This window comes from Gossypium hirsutum, chromosome A06, assembly GCF_007990345.1.
Source record: "Gossypium hirsutum isolate 1008001.06 chromosome A06, Gossypium_hirsutum_v2.1, whole genome shotgun sequence".
In the NCBI taxonomy this organism is placed as follows: Eukaryota; Viridiplantae; Streptophyta; class Magnoliopsida; order Malvales; family Malvaceae; genus Gossypium; species Gossypium hirsutum.
The window spans coordinates 51881926-51895515 of record NC_053429.1 but is presented as its reverse complement, the minus strand read 5'-3'; positions in this window follow the sequence as shown (position 1 = coordinate 51895515).

Here is a 13590-nt window from a genome sequence, read left to right as displayed (position 1 = left end):
TAGACTCATATGCCCATCTACAAATTTTTTTCTAGAATTTTTGGTCAGGCCAATTAGTACAGTTTATTAGTCAAAGTCTCCCATGTTACAGGGATCGACTACACTGACCTTTGCGCATTACGACTTGGATATCTCCCTGTACAGGGCTTCAATACTGATGCCGTTTGTTTCTATAGAAACTAGACTCAGAGAGGAATCTATACATATATGGCTTGACTCCTAATTGTCTCTGGTTAATTTGTAATGAATTTCCAAATTCGGAACAGGAAATCCAGAAACCGTTCTGGCCCTGTCTCACAAGAACCTGAATATCTCTTAACATACTGTCCGTATGATTGTTTCGTTACTTTCCTATGAAAATAGATTCATCAAGGTTCGTTTACATAATTTATTCACTATTTAATTCCATTCCTACTATTTTTAGTAATTTTCCAAATCTACATCACTGCTGCTGTCAGCATCTGCCTTTAAGGTAGACTTTACCTATTTCATAGTTTCCATGATTCAACTAGCCCTTTTTGCATAAATAGCACAATTTATGATAGTGATTAACCATTCCCATGGCCAATCCTTGTCAAGCATATCCACACCAAATGATTATAACATTATACTCAAACATATATAAGCCATTTTCGCATGGCTATCCAAAATTATACAAGTCCAAAGGGTCCATGACCCACAACAAACGGGTAGTCCTATACATGCCATTTCGAAGTTCAACCAAAATTGTACCAAAAGGGGGGCTTTGATAGTGTGGGCGACTTCGACTTCAAAATCCCGAGTCCGATAGCTGGAGAACCAAAATCTATAAAATAGAGGATCAAAGAAACGGAGTAAGCAATTTATGCTTAGTAAGTTTTGAGCAAGGAATTCCAGCACAGCAAAAGTATAGCATTCATATAGCTAAACGGATAATTTCATATGCACAAATTTTCGATATCATACTTGCTTCACATTACCAACCCTTATGTACATACACAAAAGATCAACTTAGCTAAAGGCCGGTAGCTCGTTTATCAACTGAGCGAATACTTATTTGTAATGGCTCAACTAAATTCAAGCACATACGAAACATACCTCAATGTTGGGATGTTTCTAGAGTATTTACTGAAATTTTTACAGCAAGATCATTCATTCCCAAATCACGTACCTTCGGAATTTAACCGGATATAGCTACTCGTTCAAATGCCTTCGGGACATAGCCCGGTTATAGTAACTCACACAATTGCCTTCGGGACTTAACCCGGATTTAGTAACTCGCACAAATGCCTTCGGGCTTAGCCCGGAATTAGTATCTCGCACAAATGCCTTCGGATCTTAGTCCGGACATGGTCACTTAGCACAAAGCCTTCGGGACTTAGCCCGGACATCATTCAAATAACCATGCACATTTAACAGTAAATCATGGCACATTCGTATTTCATTTTCGTTAACAAAACTCAAACACAAGACACTTATCATTCTTGCAATTTCGGCTCAATAGCCACACACAAAGAGCATGATTTTGATTTGCTTAAAACATGATCTAATCAAATCATAATTTAAGCTCTTTTACTCAAGAACTTACCTCGGGTGTTGTCGAACGATTCCGATAGCTATTCGACTACTTTTTCCTTCCCTTTATCGGATTTAGTTCCCCTCTGCTCTTGAGCTTAATTAAACAAATAAATTGATTTAATCATTTGAGCATCGAAAAGAGGAACACAAGGCACTTAGCCCATATTTATACATTAGACATTAAAGTCACATATGTACGGAATCATGAATCAAACTCAACATTTTAGCTAATTTTTCCCCCTTGGCCGAATATGCATGTCTATTTTGGGGCCGATTTCAACACTTAATACATTCTACAAGTATGGTCACTTGTATTGACTAAACACCCTTTTGTTTCAAGTTCAAAACTTGGCTAATACACACATATATACACTAGTAAAGCATCCTCTCCCTTTCCATCAATTTAACACATGCATTACTCATTAATATACAAAAATTATATTCGGCCTTAGCACACAACTTGCTAGCCGATTCTTCTCCATCTAGCAACCAATGCACATATGTGCTCACTCAAAAATGCTAAAAAGAAGATTCAAGAATCATCAATCCACCATCACATGCATCATTAACAAGCTTCATATTTAGCATGCAATGGCATTAACACAAAATCTACCTAGGCCGAATATCATCCCCATGACATAGCAAAGATTTGAACCATGGGATAATTAGAACTCAAGCTAGCAACTAAAAACATGCATGAATCTCATGGCACAACCTCACACATACCTTGATCTAGATACAAGTATGGCCAAACCTCCTCCTAATCCTCTTCCAAACCAAACATGAAGCAAGAACTCCTTCCTCCTTCCTTAGAATTTTCGGCCAAATGAAGATGAAAAAGGATGAACAAAATTTTCTCTTTTCTTGTCTTTAACTCACGGCAATGGGGGGGGAAACAACCACACACTTTTTTTCATCATATTCCCTTTCATTATTTTATGCCCATGCTCCTTATTTTATTTTTTTTCCACCCATGATGCACCAACACAACATGTCTATGACATGTCTTGCCCATCACACTTGGTCTACCATGCTTGTCATGGCCGGCCACTACTAATTAGGGGGGGAATTTGACATGCAAGTCCCCCCTTTTTATTTCATGCACTAATAGGTCCTTATGCTTCGACCTATCACATTTCAAAAATGTCGCACATAAGTCCTATTGACTAAATTCACATGCAATCGACTAAATCGAAGCTTGAAATTTTCACACATTCATAATTAGATATTCTAGACAATAAATATCACATTCAAACATTTCGGTGACTTGGTTTAGCGGTCCCGAAACCACTTCCCGACTAGGGTCAATTTTGGGCTGTCACAACTCTCCCCCACTTAAGAAATTTTCATCCCCGAAAATCTTACCGGTAAATAGGTTTGGGTATCGTTCTTTCATCGAGCTCTCGGTTTCCCAAGTAGCTTCCTCGATCCCGTGTTTGAGCCATAACACCTTAACTAACGGAACCCTTTTGTTTCGCAACTCTTTCACTTCACGAGCTAGGATACGAATCGGTTCTTCTTCATAGCTCAAGTCAGAATGAATTTCAACTTCTGAGGGATTAATCACATGTGACGGATCAGATCTATAACGTCGAAGCATCGAAACATGAAAGACATCGTGAATCTTTTCAAGTTCAGGGGGCAAAATCAATCTATACGCAACCGGACCAACTCGTTCGGAGATTTCGTACCGCCCAATGAATCTCGGGCTCAACTTGCCCTTACGGCCAAATCTGAGTACCTTTTTCCAAGGCGAAACTTTAAGAAACACTTTATCTCCCACCTGATATTCAATGTCTTTTCGTTTCAAATCCGCATACGATTTTTGACGATCTGTGACTGCTTTCAGACTTTCACGGATTACCTTTACTTTCTGTTCGGCATCCTTAATCAAATCAACTCCGAAAATTTTACTTTCACCGAGCTCGGTCCAAAACAATGGTGTACGGCATTTACGACCGTACAAAGCCTCGTAAGGTGCCATCTTAATACTTGATTGAAAACTATTGTTGTAAGCGAATTCAATCAAAGGTAAATACCGTTCCCATGAACTACTGAACTCGAGGATGCAACATCTCAACATATCCTCAAGTATCTGAATTATCCGCTCAGATTAACCATCGGTTTGGGGGTGAAAAGTAGTGCTAAAATGCAGCTTGGTACCCAAAGCTTCTTGCAATTTCCTCCAAAATCGCGAGGTGAATCTCGGATCTCTATCCGACACGATAGAAATAGGTACCCCGTGTAATCTCACAATCTGAGAAACATACAATTCGGCTAGTTTATCCAATGAAAAATCCGTACGCACGGGGATAAAGTGAGCCGACTTAGTCAGTCTATCAACAACAACCCAAATCGCATCCTTCTTACTTGCTGACAATGGCAGTCCGGACACAAAGTCCATTGTGACTCGATCCCATTTCCACTCGGGTATCATGATCGGCTGAAGTTATCCTGAAGGCACTTGATGTTCCGCTTTCACTTGTTGACATATTAAACATCTCGAAAAAAGTCGGAGATGTCTCGTTTCATACCATGCCACCAAAACCAACGTTTCAAATCGTTGTACATTTTTGTACTCCCTGGGTGAATTGACATTCGGCTACAATGGGCTTCGTTCAGAATCATTGAAATGAGTTCCGAATTCCTTGGAACGCACAAACGACGTCTGAACCTCAAACAATCATCATCATCAATTTGAAACTCCGATTCCTTGTTCGGAACACACTCAGCCCGTTTTGCAACCAATTCATCATCAACTTTCTGGGCTTCACGAATTTGATGAATCAATAATGGTTTGGCTTTTAATTCAGCTACTAACACATTGTCGGGTAGAACAGACAAGTGCACATTCATCGCTCGTAAAGCAAACAATGATTTCCGGCTTAAGGCGTCCGCAACCACATTAGCCTTTCCCGGGTGGTAATTAATGACAAGCTCGTAATCTTTCAACAACTCAAGCCAACGTCTTTGTCGCAGATTTAAGTCTCTTTGATTCATCAAATATTTGAGACTTTTGTGATCCGAAAATACATGGCACTTTTCACCAAATAAGTAATGTCGCCATATTTTTAAAGCAAATACGATGGCAGCTAGTTCAAGATCATGGGTCGGATAATTTTTCTCATGTGGCTTTAATTGTCTCGACGCATAGGCCACCACTCGACCTTCTTGCATCAATACGCAACCCAACCCAAGTAGGGATGCGTCACTATAAATGACAAACTCTTTGCCTGATTCGGGTTGTACTAAAATTGGAGCTTCAGTCAAATAAGTTTTCAGTTGATCGAAACTTTTCTGACATTTCTCCGTCCATTCGAACTTAACATCCTTTTGAAGTAGCTTCGTCATTGGTGTGGCTATCATCGAGAAACCTTTTACAAATCGTCGGTAATAACCGGCGAGCCCCAGGAAGCTCCGAACTTCGGTAATATTTCTTGGAGGTTTCCAGTTAAGTATGGCTGAAATTTTGTTCGGGTCAACTCGAATACCCGATGCGGATACCACGTGACCCAAGAAGCTAACCTCTCTTAACCAGAACTCACACTTACTGAACTTAGCATATAACTGCTTATCCCGCAAAATTTGCAACACTAGTCTCAGGTGCCCAGCATGTTCGGCCTCATCTCTTGAATAGACCAAGATGTCATCAATGAACACAACTACGAACCGATCCAAATATGGTCTGAAGATCCGATTCATCAAATCCATAAATACCGCATGGGCATTAGTGAGCCCAAACGGCATCACTAAGAATTCGTAGTGACCATATCTCGTTCTCAAGGCAGTTTTGGGTATGTCCGAATCTCGAATTCGCAACTGATAATAGCCCGATCTCAAATCTATTTTTGAGAACACTGAGGCTCCCTTCAGTTGGTCGAACAAATCATCGATACGCGGTAACGGATATTTGTTCTTTATCGTCACTTTATTCAGTTGACGATAGTCAATGCACAACCTCATGGTTCCGTCCTTCTTTTTCACGAACAATACTGGTGCACCCCAAGGTGAGAACTTGGTCGAGCAAAACCTCTATCCGTCAATTCTTGCAACTGAGCTTTCAACTCTTTTAACTCGGCTGGTGCCATACGATACGGAGCCATCGAAATCGGCGTAGTCTCAGGTACAAGCTCAATACCAAACTCTATCTCTCGAACAGGTGGTAAACCCGGTAATTCTTCAGGAAAAACATCCGGGTATTCACAAACCATCGGCACAGATTCGGGTTTCTTTTCTAATTCTTTGTCATCAAGTACATACGCAAGGTATGCTTCGCACCCTTTTCTTACATATCTCTGGGCCAACATTGAGGATATTACAGCTGGCAACCCATCCAAGTCCGTAGACTCAACTCGGATTACTTCGTTATTTGCGCACCTCAATTCAATCGTCTTGCTTTTGCAATTCACAACCGCATCATGCACGGTCAACCAATCCAACCCGAGAATAACATCAAATTCATTAAACGGCAAAAGCATCAAGTCCGCCGGAAAACAGGAACCTCGAATTACTAGGGGACATTTCTTACACACTTTGTCGACAAGCACGTAACGACCCAAGGGATTTGACACCCGAATTACGAACTCAGTAGACTCAATAGGTAAAGTCTTACTAGATGCTAAGGTTTCACATATGTAAGAATGAGTAGAACCGGGGTCAATCAAAGCAATTACATTAGTATGAAAGAGAGTAAAAGTACCGGTAATAACATCAGGCGAAGACGCATCCTCGCGGGCACGTATAGCATAAGCTCTAGCAGGCGCACGAGCCTCGGATCTGGTCGTAGCATCTCTAGATCCTCTCTGACCACCACTAGCATTGCCCGTATTTCCAGATGGTCTACCTCGAGCAGTGGTAGCACCCGGTTTCCCACTCTGATTTACATTCTGTTCAGACAACCTCGGGCAATCTTTAATGAAGTGGTCAACTGATCCGCACTTGTAACAGGAGCGGTCAGGGAATCTACAACTCCCCGAATGCCATTTACCGCAATATCGACATTTCGTTCTGTCAAGACGTTCATTCCCAACACTGGAGACCGAAGTGCCTCGTGTACCCACAAGGGGTCGATCACGATCTCGTCTAAAAAGGCCCGAAGTGCCTCTCGACCAGCCCACATCATCTCGAAATTTCTTCGATGCCTGTTGAAGAGACTTTCCCGAAGATCTTTTACGAAATTCTCCAGTTCCCACATCAACTTTTTGTTTTTCTTTTCTAAGCTCTTCGGCTTTACAAGCTCGCTCGACAAGTACTACGAACTCTCGTATTTCAAGAATGCCAACGAACATTTTTATATCTTCATTCAGCCCATCCTCGAAGCGTCTACACATGATAGCCTCGGACGAAACACATTCCCGAGCGTATCTACTAAGTCTAACAAATTTTCGCTTGTAATCAGTAACCGACATGGAACCTTGCTTAAGCTCAAGAAATTCCTTCCGTTTTTGATCAACAAATCTCTGACTGATATACTTTTTCCGAAACTCAGTTTGGAAAAACTCCCAAGTTACTTGCTCTCGGGGCACAATAGAAGTCAGAGTACTCCACCAATAGTAGGCAGAATCACGTAGCAAGGAGATAGTACACTTTAAGCATTGATCGGGTGTACAAGATAGCTCATCGAGTACCCGGATAGTGTTGTCCAACCAAAATTCAGCTTGTTCGGCATCGTCGCTATCTGTAGCTTTAAATTCGGTAGCCCCATGTTTTCGGATTCTGTCAACTGGGGGCTTATTTGACCTTATTTGGTCAGTTACCGGAGGTATTGTAGGTGCGGGGGTTGTATTAGTCGGGAAGGGAGGTTGTGGAACAGCCGTATTAGTTCGAATGTATTGGTTGAACCAATCATTCATCACGCTATAGAAAGCTTGTCTAGCTTCATCATTCGGGTTACTAGCATTAGGTCGAGAGTTCACAGGCGCTGTCCCTTTTGCGGGAGCAGGCGCTACACTCTCAAGATCATCAGCTACCGCTCGGTCGGGATCGGGATCCATTACTATAAATAAACACATTTGCAAATGTCAGAAATCACCACACTATCAAATAATCACATAAAATGGCATGTATAGCTAGACCCAACGTATTACAGTAATCCTAGAATCGACTAAACCGTAGCTCTGATACCAATCAAATGTAACACCCCGAACCCGAGGCCGTTGCCGGAGTCGAACACGAGGTGTTAACAGACTTCAAACCACTTAAAAAAATTCCCAGACAAGCTGCCAGTCTGCGTACTAGTCGCTTTAAAAATCATATCTTGAGTTCTGAAACTCGAAATCCAGTTCCGTAAATTTTCCCTGAAACTAGACTCATATGCCCATCTACATATTTTTTTCTAGAATTTTTGGTCGGGTCAATTAGTACAGTTTATTAGTCAAAGTCTCCCATGTTACAGGGATCGACTACACTGACCTTTGCGCATTACGACTTGGATATCTCCCTGTACAGGGCTTCAATACTGAACCCGAGACCGTCACCGGAGTCGAACACGAGGTGTTAACAGACTTAAAAAAAAAATTTTCCCAGACACTGCCAATCTGCATACTAGTCGCTTTAAAAATCATATCTTGAGTTCAGAAACTCGGAATCCAGTTCTGTAAATTTTCCCTGAAACTAGACTCATATACCCATCTACATATTTTTTCTAGAATTTTTGGTTGGGCCAATTAGTACAGTTTATTAGTCAAAGTCTCCCATGTTACAGGGATCGACTACACTGACCTTTGCGCATTACCACTTGGATATCTCCCTGTACAGGGCTTCAATACTGATACCGTTTGTTTCTATAGAAACTAGACTCAGAGAGGAATCTATACATATATGTCTTGACTCCTAATTGTCTCTGGTTAATTTATAATGAATTTCCAAAGTCGGAACAGGAAATCCAGAAACCGTTCTGGCCCTGTCTCACAAGAACCTGAATATCTCTTAACATACTGTCCGTATGATTGTTTCGTTACTTTCCTATGAAAGTAGATTCATCAAGGTTTGTTTACATAATTTATTCACTATTTAATTCCCTTCCTACTATTTTTAGTGATTTTCCAAATCTACATCACTGCTGCTGTCAGCATCTGCCTTTAAGGTAGACTTTACCTATTTCATGGTTTCCATGATTCAACTAGCCCTTTTTGCATAAATAGCACAATTTATGATAGTGATTAACCATTCCCATGGCCAATCCTTGTCAAGCATATCCACACCAAATGATTATAACATTATACTCAAACATATATAAGCCATTTTCGCATGGCTATCCAAAATTATACAAGTCCAAAGGGTCCATGACCCACAACAAACGGGTAGTCCTATACATGCCATTTCGAAGTTCAACCAAAATTGTACCAAAAGGGGGGGCTTTGATAGTGTGGGCGACTTCGACTTCAAAATCCCGAGTCCGATAGCTGGAGAACCAAAATCTATAAAATAGAGGATCAAAGAAACGGAGTAAGCAATTTATGCTTAGTAAGTTTTGAGCAAGGAATTCCAGCACAGCAAAAGTATAGCATTCATATAGCTAAACGGATAATTTCATATGCACAAATTTTCGATATCATACTTGCTTCACATTACCAACCCTTATGTACATACACAAAAGATCAACTTAGCCAAAGGCCGGTAGCTCGTTTATCAACTGAGCGAATACTTATTTGTAATGGCTCAACTAAATTCAAGCACATACGAAACATACCTCAATGTTGGGATGTTTCTAGAGTATTTACTGAAATTTTTACAACAAGATCATTCATTCCCAAATCACGTACCTTCGGAATTTAACCGGATATAGCTACTCGTTCAAATGCCTTCGGGACATAGCCCGGTTATAGTAACTCGCACAATTGCCTTCGGGACTTAACCCGGATTTAGTAACTCGCACAAATGCCTTCGGGCTTAGCCCGGAATTAGTATCTCGCACAAATGCCTTCGGATCTTAGTCCGGACATGGTCACTTAGCACAAAGCCTTCGGGACTTAACCCGGACATCATTCAAATAACCATGCACATTTAACAGTAAATCATGGCACATTCGTATTTCATTTTCGTTAACAAAACTCAAACACAAGACACTAATCATTCTTGCAATTTCGGCTCAATAGCCACACACAAAGAGCATGATTTTGATTTGCTTAAAACATGATCTAATCAAATCATAATTTAAGCTCTTTTACTCAAGAACTTACCTCGGGTGTTGTCAAACGATTCCGATAGCTATTCGACCACTTTTTCCTTCCCTTTATCGGATTTAGTTCCCCTTTTCTCTTGAGCTTAATTAAACAAATAAATTGATTTAATCATTTGAGCATCGAAAAGAGGAATACAAGGCACTTAGCCCATATTTATACATTAGACATTAAAGTCACATATGTACGGAATCATGAATCAAACTCAACATTTTAGCTAATTTTTCCCCCTTGGCCGAATATGCATGTCTATTTTGGGGCCGATTTCAACACTTAATACATTCTACAAGTATGGTCACTTGTATTGACTAAACACCCTTTTGTTTCAAGTTCAAAACTTGGCTAATACACACATATATACACTAGTAAAGCATCCTCTCCCTTTCCATCAATTTAACACATGCATTACTCATTAATATACAAAAATTATATTCGGCCTTAGCACACAACTTGCTAGCCGATTCTTCTCCATCTAGCAACCAATGCACATATGTGCTCACTCAAAAATGCTAAAAAGAAGATTCAAGAATCATCAATCCACCATCACATGCATCATTAACAAGCTTCATATTTAGCATACAATGGCATTAACACAAAATCTACCTAGGCCGAATATCATCCCCATGACATAGCAAAGATTTGAACCATGGGATAATTAGAACTCAAGCTAGCAACTAAAAACATGCATGAATCTCATGGCACAACCTCACACATACCTTGATCTAGATACAAGTATAGCCAAACCTCCTCCTAATCCTCTTCCAAACCAAACATGAAGCAAGAACTCCTTCCTCCTTCCTTAGAATTTTCGGCCAAATGAAGATGAAAAAGGATGAACAAAATTCTCTTTTCTTTTCTTTAACTCACGGCAATGGGGGGGAAACAACCACACACTTTTTTTTCATCATATTCCCTTTCATTATTTTATGCCCATGCTCCTTATTTTATTTTTTTTCCACCCATGATGCACCAACACAACATGTCTATGACATGTCTTGCCCATCACACTTGGTCTACCATGCTTGTCATGGCCGGCCACTACTAATTAGGGGGAATTTGACATGCAAGTCCCCCCTTTTTATTTCATGCACTAATAGGTCCTTATGCTTCGACCTATCACATTTCAAAAATGTCGCACATAAGTCCTATTGACTAAATTCACATGCAATCGACTAAATCGAAGCTTGAAATTTTCACACATTCATAATTACATATTCTAGACAATAAATATCACATTCAAACATTTCGGTGACTCGGTTTAGCGGTCCCGAAACCACTTCCCGACTAGGGTCAATTTTGGGCTGTCACATTAACAAAGGAAGTCCACCAGGACATTAAACATGGGATATACTGTGTAAGACTATAGCTAGACTATGGCAACAAAAGAAGAAGTCCACCAAGACATTAAACATAGGGTATACTGTGTAAGATCATAGCTGGGCTATGATGTCAGGTAAAGTCCGCCAAGATGATGAATCAGGAAGCTAGCAAGGTAAGAAAAGGGAGACCACTGTATGACTTGTGAAAGAAGTAGTATAGTTGGATGAATGCAGCGCGTCTGTGAACGCAGGTAAACGAGATAGTAAGAGAATCCACCAAATTATGAATAGGAGAATAGCTAGTAGAAGTGCCCGAGGATACGAGCAAGTCTGTTAATGAAGGAATCTATCAAATCATGATGAAAGGGGAATTTCGTATATATGTGGTTTTAATAGTGTAAAAGAATAGAAAGGGTACCCTATTCATAGTATCGGACTTCCGTCCATTTTAGTTTTCCAGCGGTTGGCAAATAATCTAACAATGGTTTTAATGAGTGAGTCAATGTAGCGGATTCTAAGCTAAATAGATTGATTGGAAGGTTCACCAAAAATACTTGGGCAAGAGATAACCCGCAGGGAACTATCCATTAATTAAAGTACCTTAAAAGATATTGGGCTCAAGCGAGTAAGCTTGGGTCACACTGCGGATACGAGTCCGTCGGGAAGAAAAAATGAGGGTGCTAATTCAGTCAGCCAGGTATCAGTTTCAACTCTACGAGTAAGAGTGATAGAAATAAACCTTACCTAGGGAAGGGACCAAGCATAGGTTAATTCAAAAGGCATATTAACATCAAAATAGTACTACAATTCTATATGGAGATCAATGTAGACTGAAAGGATCAAGGGAAAGCTCTGTAGCTACAGCGAGATCTCGACTAGATACCAATAGAGATTGCCAAATTCAAGGTGACAAATACGGGTAATCAATGATGAGGCATATCTTGTCAAGCTTAAGAAAGGATTGGATTTACCGTTAAGTAAGGTCAAGATCCATAAGGAAGTAAGGTTGTTAGAATACAGGTATAGAGAATGGTAACATTCAATAGCAGTTAGCTCGAGAAAAACAAGACATCATTACAACCAATGAAATTTTATGAATTCTCCTATGATCTTTAGGGAGTTTTATATTTGTTCCTAAAGTCACATTTTTCCTTAAAATTCAATAAGTCTTCTATGATTATCAATGTGTAGGATCTTACTACGTTCTTTTGAGCTTATATAATATGCACTGCTTGTATGCAGGGTAGGCGATAACTTGGAGAATCGAGTGAAGGGACCAAGCCAGACGTTGCTAGAAATTAGTCATGGGTAGAATAGATGTTCATGTATTTGGAGGGGCATCCCCAAAGGCCACACCTCAGGTTTAAGTGATTACATTTGTACTCGAATCTTAAATTAAAATTTGTAAATAGTTGACGAAATCAACGCTGTAAGAATTTAACACCAGTTTCTGTACAAATATTAATAGTAGTTAGTTTTTGAAATTTAAGTTATTTAATTATGTAACTAATTCAGAATAAAAAATATTGTTAAGTTATTCGGGTTAGTGTATTATCCAGTACCCAAACAGGCAATTGAGTCGAGTATAGGGTGTTATAGTAAACTTGATTCAATATGTTAAGACTGACATTATGGAAATTCTAAAACAAGGCCCTAGTAGCTTAGTTATATGGTTAGGGTACAATTGGCATGCCAATAGGGGACTCTTCTTTTGTACTTCGGTGCTCTTGTTCCTGGCACTTCAGTGCAATCCTGATATAGTCTCCGGACACTTGCGCTTTGCACTCTTATTAATATAGTTTTGGATAATTCGTCCCTACTATCATTTTTTTTACTAGGTACACTGAAGGATGAAGTTAACTAGCTATGATTCCTAAAAATAACTTGATTTTGGTATGATGGAAACTTATGTTTACAGTTTTTCGATACAAATACTAGTATGTGTTCTCCAGGTACTAAACTGCTTTTGGTTTTCCTGGATTGACATGTAGATGCCATTCATATAACTTATAAATGTATTATATAATTTTGTATATAATGGGAATCTTAATTTTTAAGGCAAGTATTTGAGGTTTTATCCATATTATCTTGCTAAACTTTATGTTTAATTCATCATTGTGTCTACGCATAGGTCTTTCAAATCAAGGCTCGTACACTATAGTAATCATTAAAGAGTAAGAAATATTTGTATTTTCATTTTTTACCTAAAAGCATGTACTACAAAAGTCATTTAGGGGTGCATATATAATTGTTTCATACTATTGTAATGGTGATATCTATTTTACTTATTTTGGTTTGCCTTAAGCCACATTCTATATTTATTTTGAATGTATGCATGCATAACTTAGTTTTCCACACTTTATTTTGGTTATTGAATGTTTTTAATATAACCTTAATATGCTACCTTAACATCTTGAATATTTTGACATGTTTTGTCACATTGTAATTATGTTTCATGAACAAGAATGTTGATCTTTTGATTTCTTTTGAACATGTTTTACAAAACTCTAGTTTGGAGGTGTTTCGAAAGTTTT